The 12,937-nt window shown below is 33.0% G+C and overlaps 1 non-coding gene across 1 annotated transcript; it reads right to left on the reverse strand.

Moving 5' to 3' along the window:
- Positions 1–12,498: 12,498 nt before the first annotated feature.
- On the reverse strand, positions 12,499–12,605 carry LOC113001580 (small nucleolar RNA R71). The gene has a single exon (XR_003266974.1). It is a non-coding gene; the product is annotated as a small nucleolar RNA R71 (small nucleolar RNA).
- Positions 12,606–12,937: the final 332 nt, after the last annotated feature.

The following is a 12,937-nucleotide window of genomic DNA, read 5'->3' on the forward strand; positions in this document are numbered from 1 at the left end:
AAAAGAATAAAAACATATATATTAGTGATGTGCCATTATTTTTTCCTATTTCTTAACCTTTTTTGCACCATTTTAATTACTGATTATTCTTAATTGTCAAATTAATTAGGCAGTTTTATTATTTGGGCCCATTTAGCTAATTTCATGTTTTTAACCTAATTTCAGGAATTAATGAAGCATTGGGCTTGAATCCAAAATTGAGCTTGCACTTGAAGAGGGAAGACTATTTTATTCTACAAAATTTTATCTTATCTAGACTTTATCTTATCTAGATATTATTTAGATTTGATCTCAGCTAGATATTATTTCATCTAGATCTAATCTTATCTTATCTTATCTAGATTTGATTTTATTTTATTTTATTTATGGGCTTGGATTTAAAATAGATTTGTAAGCTTTGGGGCTGGAAAACTATATAACAGCACCAAGGTTCTAGTTTAGGCTCTCTCTTCTCTCTCTCCTATTTTCGTTTTAGGCTTTTCTTCTTTTAGACATTATTTTCGTTTTGCAATTTCAGTTCTGACTTTTTGTTTTAGCAATAAAATTTCGTTCTTCAATCTATAACTTTGTTCTCTATTGATTAATGGAAGGCTAAGTCCCCAGCGTTGTTTTCTCATAAGGATCAAGCACAGTTCTCTTTGAGGTTCTATTATTACTGTTAAATTCTGTTCAGTTTTTCCTCTTCACTAATTACTCTGAATTTGTTGCTATTAATTCATGCATGCTTAGTGCTTGATTAATTGCCTCTGTGCTTAATTTACGTTCATGCTTAATGATCGTTTATGAGTAATTGGTGTATGTGTTGCTTAATCACATAATGAATGCCTTATGTTAAATTTCGCTTAGTAATTTAATTTAGGGTTGGATTAAGAGGTTAAACTGATAAAGGATAAATTCTCGCAACCTAGGATAAGAGACTTGCTTGTGAATCAAGGGGAAGCAACGTATTTTAATTCTGATATTTTCTAATTCAATTTTACTCGTTGTTTAATTTACAAAAGCAAACAACCCCCCCCCCCCCCCCCAATTTGTTACTATTTCCTACTATCTGTTATGAACATTTGGTTTATCATTGCTCATTGGGAAACAACCTAGGATCACTTCCTAGTTACTGCATTTTAATGTTTATTTGATTCGGGTACGACCTCGATCAATTAGTGGTGTTTGGTATGTTGTAGTAAGGTAACGTCCGAAAACCCATTTCCTGGGTATCTTCCCATGAGAGAACATGGTTCCTCACCAACTCAATGAGTGGTGCTACAAGTATAGAAAAATATGGGACAAACCTTTTGTAAAAGTTTGTTAAGTCATGGAAGCCCCAAATTTTCCTTATACTTGGTGGAGTGAGCCACTCAGGAATGACCTTTATTCTCTTACGGTTTGTGGGAACCCCTTGATCACTATTTAAAAAATTAAGGAAAGTAATGCAATAAAATATACCTTTTTCTGTATTTTCATGTTGATTATTCCTACCAAAAAGTACGACAAACCAAAGGTATCCCATATGAGCACCTAAGTTTGTATTGAAAGTAAAAATAAAAACGAACCTACCTAATGAATCCCTATGTATGTGAATCATGAAGATGTTGGATGGATGAGTGATTTTACAAAAGAGGGTTGCACCACTCAACACATTCATCATACCACCTATCATAGGGATTCAGTGCCTCATAATACCTATTTTGGGCACCAACAAAGCACAAGGAGTTAAGCTCTTACGAACCAAACCCTTATCCAACAACTCCTTTACTTAAGGAATAACCTCAAGCTCAAGAGGTATGGCAGTGCCAAGGGATGTTTCCCTTGATAGGATAAGGTAAAAAGATTTTTTAAGAAGGAGTGCTCTTTTGATATCACCTTTTGTTGGAAAATGATTTTCTTTCTTAACAATCTTCTTGGAGGAATCCTTTTCCTCTTTTTCCTTCCCCTTGGCCTTTGAAGACAAGGCCTTACTATCCTTCTTTCTCTTTTGTTTTTCTAGTTTTTCTTCCTCATCCCTCATATCTTTCATAGTTAATTGATCTTTGGCCACTTGTGAAGGTGTTTGAGGATGCAACACAAATTTAGTGACAAGATGGGTGAGGGTAATCTCATTAGTTAGGCCATTATAAATGATCTTCCTATCAAATTGACATGGCCTTCCTAAAAGAATATGCCCTACCTCCATGGGAACTATATCACAATTAACTTCATCCTAATATGTCCTAATGGAGAAAGGTACCTTCACTTGTTGGTTAACTATCATTTCCTCCTGCTCATTGAGCCATTTAAGTTTATATGGTTTTGGGTGGGGAATGATAGTGAGGTTCAACTTGGAAACTAATCTTGTGCTACAACAATTGCAACAAGATCCACTATCCACAATGAGAGAACAAATTTTATCTAAAATTTTGCATCTTGTATGAAAGATGTTCTCTCTTTGGGATTGAGATAGATCACAAGATTGACCTCCAAGGAGCCTTCTAACCATTAGGAGGTCACCTTCTTGATGGGGGTAGACTTCCTCACTAGACTCTTCACCCCTTACTTCATCTTCACTTCCACTAGAGGAAGAGGGAAGAAGTAGTCTCCTCTTGACTACTATAAATGTCTTGACTCCTCATAATCATGGTTTTCTTTGTGGGGCATTGAGAGGCAATGTGACCTCTCCCAAGACATTTGAAGCATTTAATGTTGCTAGTCCTTTCTTGGGAACTAGTCTTAGGGGTGGATTTCTCTATGGTCTTACCCTTATCTTCCTTGGGTTTTGAAGGTGCATCCCCCAAAATTCCTTGGGCTTGGTCCTTCCTTGGATAAGAGTGAAACCCATAAGATTTTGAAGGCTTTCTTTTAAGTTGTTGCTCCATTCTTATTCAAAGTTGGACTAGCTCATCTAGATCCCTATATGGAAGGAGTTCAACCTTGTCCCTCACTTCCATATTAAGCCTACTAAGGAACCAAGCTATGCTTGTTCTTTCCTCCTCCCTAAGTGCAGCTCTTAAAAGGAGTAGTTCCATTTGTTGTCTATATTCTTCAACACTCATACTCCCTTGTCTAAGCCTTTGGAGCTTGTCCCTAAGCTCCCTTTCATAGTAGGAGGGAATGTGCCTCTTCCTAAGGACACTCTTAAGATCATTCCAATACTCTACTAGAGGTTTCCCAAGAATCCTTTGTTCCCTAACAAGGGAAGTCAACCAATAGAGGGCATACCCTTGAAAGCTAAGGGTAGCCAATGGAACTTTTCTCTTTTCGCTAATATGATGGCAAGCAAAGAGTTGTTCAACCTTCATTTCCCAATCTAAGTAGGCCTCAAAATTATCTTTTCCATGGAAATATGGAAGGCTAATGTTAACCTCTTGAGGCCTTCTATCCTTTTCTCTTCTTTGGGAATGATGTTTAGTATGTGAACTTTGGTGCCCTCTATAATAGTCGCTAAGTTCTTCACTTAAACTCTTGCAAGAGTCATGACTACTATAGGAGGCATGTTTTTCTCTTTTCATTTATTTCATTATTTTTCTTCTTTCTTCCTCTCTTATTTTCTCTCTTTCATCTTGACTTATTTCTTCCACTCTTTTTTTCCTTTTTCTTTTCTCTCTTGTTTTTCTTTTCACAACTTAAGGGATCTCAACTCATCTAATATCTTATACAAGGGGTCCTTAGGAGTAGAACCCTCACCATTAACACTAGATGAAGAATAAAGACTCATGTTGGTTCTTAAGTTTTGATTCTTTCTTGTTGGGGGTTTGAAAACAAAAGGGAAAAGAAACTATGGTTGAAACTAGCCAAAATAAACACTAAAAAAGGTGTGAAAGATAAGGTAAAAACTAATTGGTAAAAGGCAAGCTATTTAGGCAGTTTGATAATGGAAGGTAAATGAAATAAGCTCTGAAAGTAAGCAAGAAATTAAAGTGCAAGAAATATAAACTAGGCGGATACTAAGAGTGTTTGGATGACCTCATTTAAGGTTTCCAACAAAACACTTACTATCCTAAGGAAAAATTGACTAAAATTATTACACACAAATGGAAGTAGGGTGACCTATTGGAGGCTCCCAACTTACTTCCAATGAAAGGCCTTTTTGTTACAAAATTTGAAAGCAAATCAAATTGCCAATTACAAAATTACAAAAACAAAAAAAAGTCTTCAATTTTTGTGGCTATTCTCTTTGTGGTGTTTCACTCAATTTGGAGTGCTTCTTAGTCCAATAGCTCTTAAGGTGGTTGGCCCCTTGCTTCTTGACTCAAATTCTTCAAGGGATGACACCAATCCTCCTTTCCATTTCCCTATATGGCAACTCAAAACAAGGAAACAAAGAGACAAGCAATAACCAAAGACCAAAAAATGAAATGAAAGATAAACCATTAGAGTTTTAACAAGACAAACTTTCAAGGATTATTCAACAATTAAAGCAATGAAAAGCACAAAAATGTAAGCTAGGACTCAAAGAGAAACCTAGAATGACTCTAGAGTAGAGTAAAAAAAACAAAAAATAAATAAGCCTCAAGAAACCTATAGTTTTGGCACCTGTTTTCACACTAATTTTCAATTGAAATTTCAAAACTAAGATTGGTATAAATAGGCACCAATTATAGAACAAATTTCGAGCCAAAACAACAAGCACACTTCCCTTTCACTTTATTTTTTCCTGGACATTGATTTTTCTGCCAACTTGTGTGGTTTTTATTATTTTTTCCCTTTATCCAAAATCACTTGGTTCTTTTTTATAATTTTGGTCCATATGTATAGAAAATTCAGTAAAACTTTCAGCTCAAAATTCATAGTGACCAATTCCTAGTAATTTATACAAGTTCGTATGTTCAAGTTGTCAGCACCAACGATTTCAACCTAGAAATCAAGAGTAGTGTTTATGTTGCTTAAGGCTTAGATAGTTACAATTTTTGTTTGCTTGTGCTCAATTATCTTGAATAACACAATTCAAGAGAGCTTAAGACTTACTTTGATTCATAAATCCAGCCACAACTCAGCACCACAACTCAACTTCATCATAGGCATCATGTAGGAAACTTATAAAACAAAAAAAAAAATAGTTCAACAACTAGACTACTTCTAGGAATTGATTTAGAACATGTTATGAACTAAATAACATGCATGAAATAGACTCAAAATTCAAAAGATAAGCTAAGAATGACAAGAATACATGAAAAAATGTATCTAGAATTCAATCAACAAAATAAAAATTTAACACAAACTTAGAACATAATGTGACAATTATTATGACTAAACATGACTCTAAGACAACATGGATTAAGTGATTTACACATAGATTTTTGTGTTTTTTTCCTAATCAATATTTTGGAAGAAAATTTAGATCTAAAGGTTCAGCACAAGAACATTATGAATGAAAACTAATAGAACCTAAAATCAACACAAAAACATGATTCAAGAGTAGATCTATAAAATTTGAACCATAGAAATACAAGAACAAATGTAGATCTAAGATTTAATCGGTTTATTTTTTTGAATCTACTCTGAACAACACCAAACCACAATACAATGGAGGATATACATGGAGAATAAGATCAAGAACAAAGAATTAAAGTGAATTGACAGAACAAAAAAATAGAGGAAGCAAAAGAATATCACTTAGATGAAGATGCTCATGATACCACATGATGTAGCTCTATGTGGAGCTTGTAGGCCTTGGATCTTCTTCATCAATGGAGTCATTTGCTTCTTGAAGTTTAATGGCAGCGAAATGAATAAGGAAAAAGATGATTGGAGACACCACTTCAAAGAGAAGATGAGTCAAGAAGAAGCTCACCACCATAGGAAGTCATGGATAAGAGCTTGAAGGTAGGAGAAGATAAGTGGAGAAAGAGGGAGAGAGGAGTTTGAAATTTTGTGCCTCAAAAGAGGTCTGAACTTTGAAGTGTAATTCTCAAATGATCAAAGTTGAAAAAATGCACACACATGGCCTCTATTTATAGCCTAAGTGTCACAAAATTAAAAGGAAATTTGAATTTCTATTCAAATTTTACTTGAATTTGAAATTGAATTTGTGGAGCCAAAATTTGGCTAATTATGATTAGTGAATTTTAGCTATGGTTCAGCCCACTAATCCAAGATCAAGTCCAAGATTCTCCACTAAGTGTGCTTAGGTGTCATGAGGAATGTAGAGCATGAGGGACATGCACAATGTGTGACTATATGATGTGACAATGGGGTGTAGCAAGCAAATGCTCATCTCCCCCTCTAAAATTTAATTGGATTGGGCTTCTCCCAATTCAATTAAATTTATTTCCCAACACACACACCAAATATTCACTTAATGCATGCAAAATTACAAAACTAGTCTAGGTGCCCTAAAATACAAGGGCTAAAAGATCCTACATTTTTAGGGTGCCCTACCTACATTATGGAGCCCTGAATAAAAGGTCCAAAAATAATGCAATCCTAATATAATATGTACAAAGATAAGTGGGATCATACTTAGCTGATGGGCATGAAATCTATTGTAAGGCTCATGAGAACCCTAGGGCCTTCTCTTGCGTCTCTGACCCAATCTTCTTAGAGTCTTCTATCCAATGCTCTTGGGAGGTATGATTAAATCACTTCCAAGCATCACTAGCATACCATCTGACAAAGGCACTTCCTAAGTCCTTATTTGTAAGCCTTGCCTCTAAGTTAGGAATATATGATATATATCTTCCAACTTGAAGGAGGGGGGTATTAGAACTCTCAATTAGTTTGTTAATTAGTTGTTAGTTTGTTAGAGTAATTGCTTAGCTGTTAGTTAGTTAGATTCTTTGTTTTAATGTAACTAATTGAGTGATTGGTTATATAGCCAACACATTGTAATAGTTTTCAATTCATAAAATCAGAAGATAAGATTCATCTCTACCTCTTTTTCTTTGGTTTAATAAGGTGCTAGATTTTTTTTCCCCAAAGTACTAGATTTTTTTTTGTGTGGTGGTGGTGGTGATTGAACTCTCTTGTAATTTTTATTAAACAAATCTTGCATACATTTTAATTTCTTGTTGCTTCTTTGGTCTAGGTTCAAAGAAGAAAATGTCGTATTTTATTATAGGTATTACATTTTCTACTTCGCTCTTGCTTATTTTTGACATTTTTCTTTGATAGAAGAAATGAAAATCATTCTGCTTTGTCTGTTTTGATCAATTTTGTTTGTAAAAAATATTACAGGATCTCCCTCTGAACACACCATAGATGATAGAAGGTGTGTGCGTGTGTGTGTGTACATATATACATACATACATATATATATATATATATATATATATATATATATATATATATTACAAACATACAAACATATTTCTATAAGTTTACAAGGAATTAATTAAATCTGGAATCTATATATTTAAATCTCTCTACATCCTTGCATACATACGTAATTCTTTTTAGAATAAACTATCAATTTAAGCTCTCAAGTGTTATCCTCTATCCTAAATAGTTCTTAAAATAATGAAATTATTATATAGGTAGTATTTAAAGTATTCAATATCTATTAATTTAATCCCTAGATTAATATATTTTAATGATATTTACGAATTAATTTAAAGAATTTTTCAATACTTGGGGTATAAGAGTAGCAATACTTTCAAAGTGAAAATGATGGTTTATTTTTTTTATCGTTCTCCTATAATTAAAATGACTGTTTTATTTCAGTAGTCAACTTAATAAAAAAAATGCATTAAAGATCAAGATAGAATATTTTAAACTAAAACTCTTACTTTGATTAGAGAGCAATACCAAGAATATATAAGGAACTGCATTTTGGTAATTGTCATTCTATTTTGTAGTGCTTTATATAGGTGGTGAAATAATTTTTGTACTCATTTGTTTTCATATAGTTCGAAGACAACTTGTGCTTTGTGACTTGAGTTTTAAAAATACTTTATTATTAATTTACTTTTCTAAATTTTATCCTCCAATTAATTACCAAACAAATTTACCCACTACTAGAAAAAACACATTTAACATCGGTTATTTTGAATATTTAACATCGGTTTTAAACCGATGTTGAAACTATCGACATTAAAAGTATTAACGTTAACATTGGTTATGAAAGCCGATGTTAAAATACACTATATAACATCGATTTTGAAGAAAATCGATGTTGTATCATAAGAAATAAACAAAAAAAATGTAAAATATGCAAAAACAAACATCAATTTAGTTCAAAATCGATGTTGTAGTGCACTCACAACATCGGTTTTAAAAAAAACCGATGTTGTAGTGCAAAAAACAACATTGGTTTTTGAAGAAAAAACCAATGTTGAATTGTGTATTCTGAAACACTTTCTACATCGGTTATCAAAAAACTGATGTTGAAAGTCATACACAACATCTGTTTTTTTCTTCAAAAAACTGATGTTGAATGTGTTTACAACATCGGTTATGGCCAAAACCGATGTAGTGCCCAAAACTGATGTTGTAAAAACACTTTCTACATCGGATTTAGACCAATTGATGTTGTTTTTTGCAATTTTTTTTAAATATTTATTTGTTTTTACAATGAACCAACCCAAATTAATTTACAAAATAATATATTTATTTGATTTTAAGATAAATCATATATCCAACTAAATAAATGTAAACTCTAAATTTAAACTCGATCAACTTCTTATGACTAATTATCTATGAAATTAGATCCTATAACAAACAATAAATTGATAAAATTCAAAACTAACCTTATATGTTTTATTTTCTGCCTCGAGCTCGCCTTTATTATATTATACTAAATAATTGATACAATTGATAAAGTTTATATATTATATTATACTAAATAATTTTATTAGTGTAAAAAATTTATACCTATGCTAGCTGAAATGTAGACTTAAAATTTGTGAAATGAATTTTAGTGAAACTAAAGAATGGCTGAGAAATAAAATTATTTCTGTACCTTTCTTCTGTAATTTATGACTAGAAAGTAGCATGATATTTCAATAACTATGTATCCATAACAAGGAAAATAATGAAATTAAAAAACCAAGCTAATCATCAACACAAGTGAGCAAAAGTATTGTGACTTATTAGCTCAAAGTATCATAAGGACTAATTGAAAAGTTTTAAAGAAAACTTGAAATGAAAGTATAGCACATGTGAATTTTATATGGAATTTACCATAATGAAGTTTTGCAGATTTTTTGAGTTATGATAGTATAGATACTATTTGTATTCATGATTCATGTGATACGCAAACAAAGATTGAGAAGTCTGAGATTTTATCCTTGTATTTATTCTCTTTTTCCCGCATTAAAATAATTTTCTCAGCCATGATTAATCTACTTTTTCCTATTCATGCATATACAAAATGGAAGCAAAAGGTCCAACAAAAATGATTATACCTAATGCTAAAGTCAATGCTAAATATCCCATGTATGACCAGTTTCAATAAATATTTGTACCTTAAAGGTCTACCCTCCAAAACAAATCCATGTACATTTTGAATACTACAAACCGCTTCCTCTTCCTTTGAATAAGTTATATATATCCGGAAAAAAAAAACTTTGATTAGGAACTGTGGTGTTTATATTAATATATTAATATTAATGTATCATATAAAGATAATCATTTGTGCTAATGTAGCAATGGGAAATAAATGGAGAAAGGGGGAAGATACACCCATTCTTAGATTTTTTTAAATATATATAGAGATGGCTTTTCATGTTTTCCTTCTTTTTTATCAAAGGAAAAGATTGCGTTAAATTATTTTTTGCCAATCATTTGCTTCCTTCTTTCTAGTGTGAAGAGAAATGTCCCAAAATCCAAAGCTATCCAATTCAAATCAACAACAACAAGATTAAATAGTATAAGTTCTTTTTACAGTGGCAAGATAATTAACAGAAACCCATAATACCATCAAGGAAACCACAAACCTGAAGAGAATATACTTACACACTGCAAGTATCATTCAAAAACTGTTGGATCACACCCTGCTGTTTGAGACATTGACACTTTTAAGACCTTCCTATACTAAGCAAAATACTCTCTTCACTGAAGGAGCTATTGATGTGCCATTGTTTTCTCCTATTTCTTAACTCTTTTTGCACCATTTTAATTACTGATTAGTCTTAATTGTCAAATTAATTATGCAGTTTTATCATTTGGGCCTATTGGACTAATTTTGTGTTTTTAATTTAATTTCAGGAGAATTATAAGCAATTGGGCTTGAATCCAGAATTGGGCTTGGATTTGAAGAGAGCAGACAATTTTATCAAATCTCATCTCATCTAGATCAAATCTTATATTATCTAGATTTTATCTAATCTAGATCTTATCTTATCTTATTTAGATTTTATTTCATCTAGATTTTATTTTATTTTATCTTATCTTGTCTAGATTTTATTTTATTTATGGGCTTGGACTTAAAATAGATTTGTAAGCTTTGGGGGCTGAAAATATATAACAGCACCAAGGTTCTAGTTTAGTCTCCTCTCTCTCTCCTCTTTCGTTTTTAGTTTTTAGATTTCTCTTCTCTTTCTCCTTTTTTTGTTTTTGGCAATTCCAGTTCTGACTTTTAGTTTTATCAATAAAATTTTGTTCTTCAATGTATAATTTCCTTCTCTATTGATTAATGGAAGGCTAAGTCCCCAGCGTTGTTTTCTCTTGAGGATCAAGCACAGTTCTCTTTGAGGTTATATTATTACTGTTAAATTCTGTTCAGTTTTTCCTCTTCACTAATTACTCTAAATTTGTTGCTATTAATTCATGCATGCTTAGTGCTTGATTAATTGTCTCTACGCTTAATTTACGTTCATGCTTAATGATCGTTTATGAGTAATTGGTGTAAGTGTTGCTTAATCACATAATGAATGCCTTATGTTAAATTTCACTTAGTAATTTAATTTAGGGTTGGATTAAGTGGTTAAACTGATAAAGGATAAATTCTCGCAACCTAGGATAAGAGACTTGCTTGTGAATCAAGGGGAAGCAACGTATTTTAATTCTGATATTTTCTAATTCAATTTTACTCGCTGTTTAATTTACAAAAGCAAACAACTCCCCCCCCCCCCCAAATTTGTTACTATTTCCTACTATCTGTTATGAACATTTGGTTTATCATTGCTCGTTGGGAAACGACCTAGGATAACTTCCTAGTTACTACATTTTAATGTTTATTTGATTCGGGTATGGCCTCGATCAAATTTGGCGTCGTTGCTGGGGAGCAGTGTCCAAAGGTTCATAATAGCTAGTGATTCGTGTTTGATGTTTAGTTGTTTTATGCTTTTGTGTTATGTTAGTGTTGTGTTAGTATTGTGTTCGTATTGTGTTAGTGTTGTTTAGTGTCTTGTTATTTTGTTTAGTGTGGTGTTTTGTTTTAGTTTTTTTGTTCAGCGCTTCCCCTGTTTTAGTTTTTTTTGTATTTTGCTGTGAATACTGCTTTGCGATGGATTTAGCGACCACTTTTGCTGACCTGGAAAACAGAGTAGTAATGCAAATCCATTAGTGACTGAATTAGTGACTACTGCTGACAATTTTATTGGCGATTTTTGTTTTGATAGTTAGGGTTGTTATTTTTGGCTGAATTTTGGTGTGGTAGGTTCTTTTGTGTGAAAAATACCAGGAACACTTGTTGTTGCTAGATTTGAGAGATTCAAAAAAAATTGAGAACTTGTGTTTACCAAAACTTCAAACGGCCATAACTTTTGCTTCGGGTATCAGAATGACTATTATTATATATGTATTTGGGGTAGAAAAAAACTTTCCCACATTGTGATAGTCGGCCAAAGGCTGGATGAGGTCTCTAGCTAGCCAAAATCGCCTATTTACTAGTTTTTTTTTTATTTTTCAAGTTTTATTTTTCTAAACTTTCCTTAGGTAGTTTCCATAGTTAGACTTTGAATTTTTACCTGAAAATTTTTGTGCCATCTTTTCATGATTTTAGGGTGTTGCTCACAAAATTTCAAGTCATTTAGATATCATTTGAGGGTAGCTGTAGTTCAAACCTACACTGTTACTTGCATAAGAAGGCAACTAGTTGTGCATGCTGAATGTAGTATATGACTAGAGGCAATCCATCTGACTTACAAACCTTTGATCCTGAGATAGATAGGACATTTCATAGATTAGTTAGGCATCATTTTATACCTTTTGAGCATCCTGATTTTGAGCAATATAATTTTGAACATTCTGATTTTGAACATTCTGAGAACATGGCACAACCTCCACCCCGTGAGAGGACTCTAAGGGAAATGGCTATACCTGATTTCACCTACGAAAGCTTGTGCATCCAATACCCTGATGAGGATGTCCTATATGTTCTTAAAATTGGACTAATCCATTTGCTTCCAAAGTTTCATGGCCTTGCAGGTGAAGACCCACACAAACATCTGAAAGAATTCCATATTGTCTGCTCCACCATGAAACCCCTAGATGTCCAGGAGGATCACATATTTTTGAAGGCCTTTCCTCATTCTTTAGAGGGAGTGGCAAAGGACTGGCTTTATTACCTTGCTCCATGGTCCATCACGAGCTGGGATGACCTCAAGAGAGTATTCTTAGAAAAAAAAATTTCTTGCTTCCAAGACCACGGCCATCAGAAAGGATATTTCAGGCATTAGACAACTCAGTGGAGAGAGCTTATATGAATACTGAGAGAGATTCAAGAAACTATGTGCCAGTTGTCCTCACCATTAGATTTCTAAGCATCTTCTCCTCCAATATTTTTATGAAGGACTTAGTAACATGGAGAGAAGTATGATAGATGCTGCCAGTGGTGGAGCCCTTGGAGACATGACCCCTGCTGAAGCCAGAAATTTAATTGAGGAGATGGCTTCAAACTCCCAGCAATTTAGTGCCAGAAATGATGCTATTGTCATTAGAGGAGTGCATGAAGTAGTCACGAATTCATCTTCATCAGCTGAAACTAAGAAGCTTGAAGGTAAACTAGATGCCTTGGTTAACCTGGTAACCCAACTGGCCATGAATCAAAAATCTACACCTGTCGCCAGACCCTGTGGTTTATGCTCCT

The sequence above is a fragment of the Glycine max genome, chromosome 4, assembly GCF_000004515.6.
Source record: "Glycine max cultivar Williams 82 chromosome 4, Glycine_max_v4.0, whole genome shotgun sequence".
NCBI lineage: Eukaryota > Viridiplantae > Streptophyta > Magnoliopsida > Fabales > Fabaceae > Glycine > Glycine max.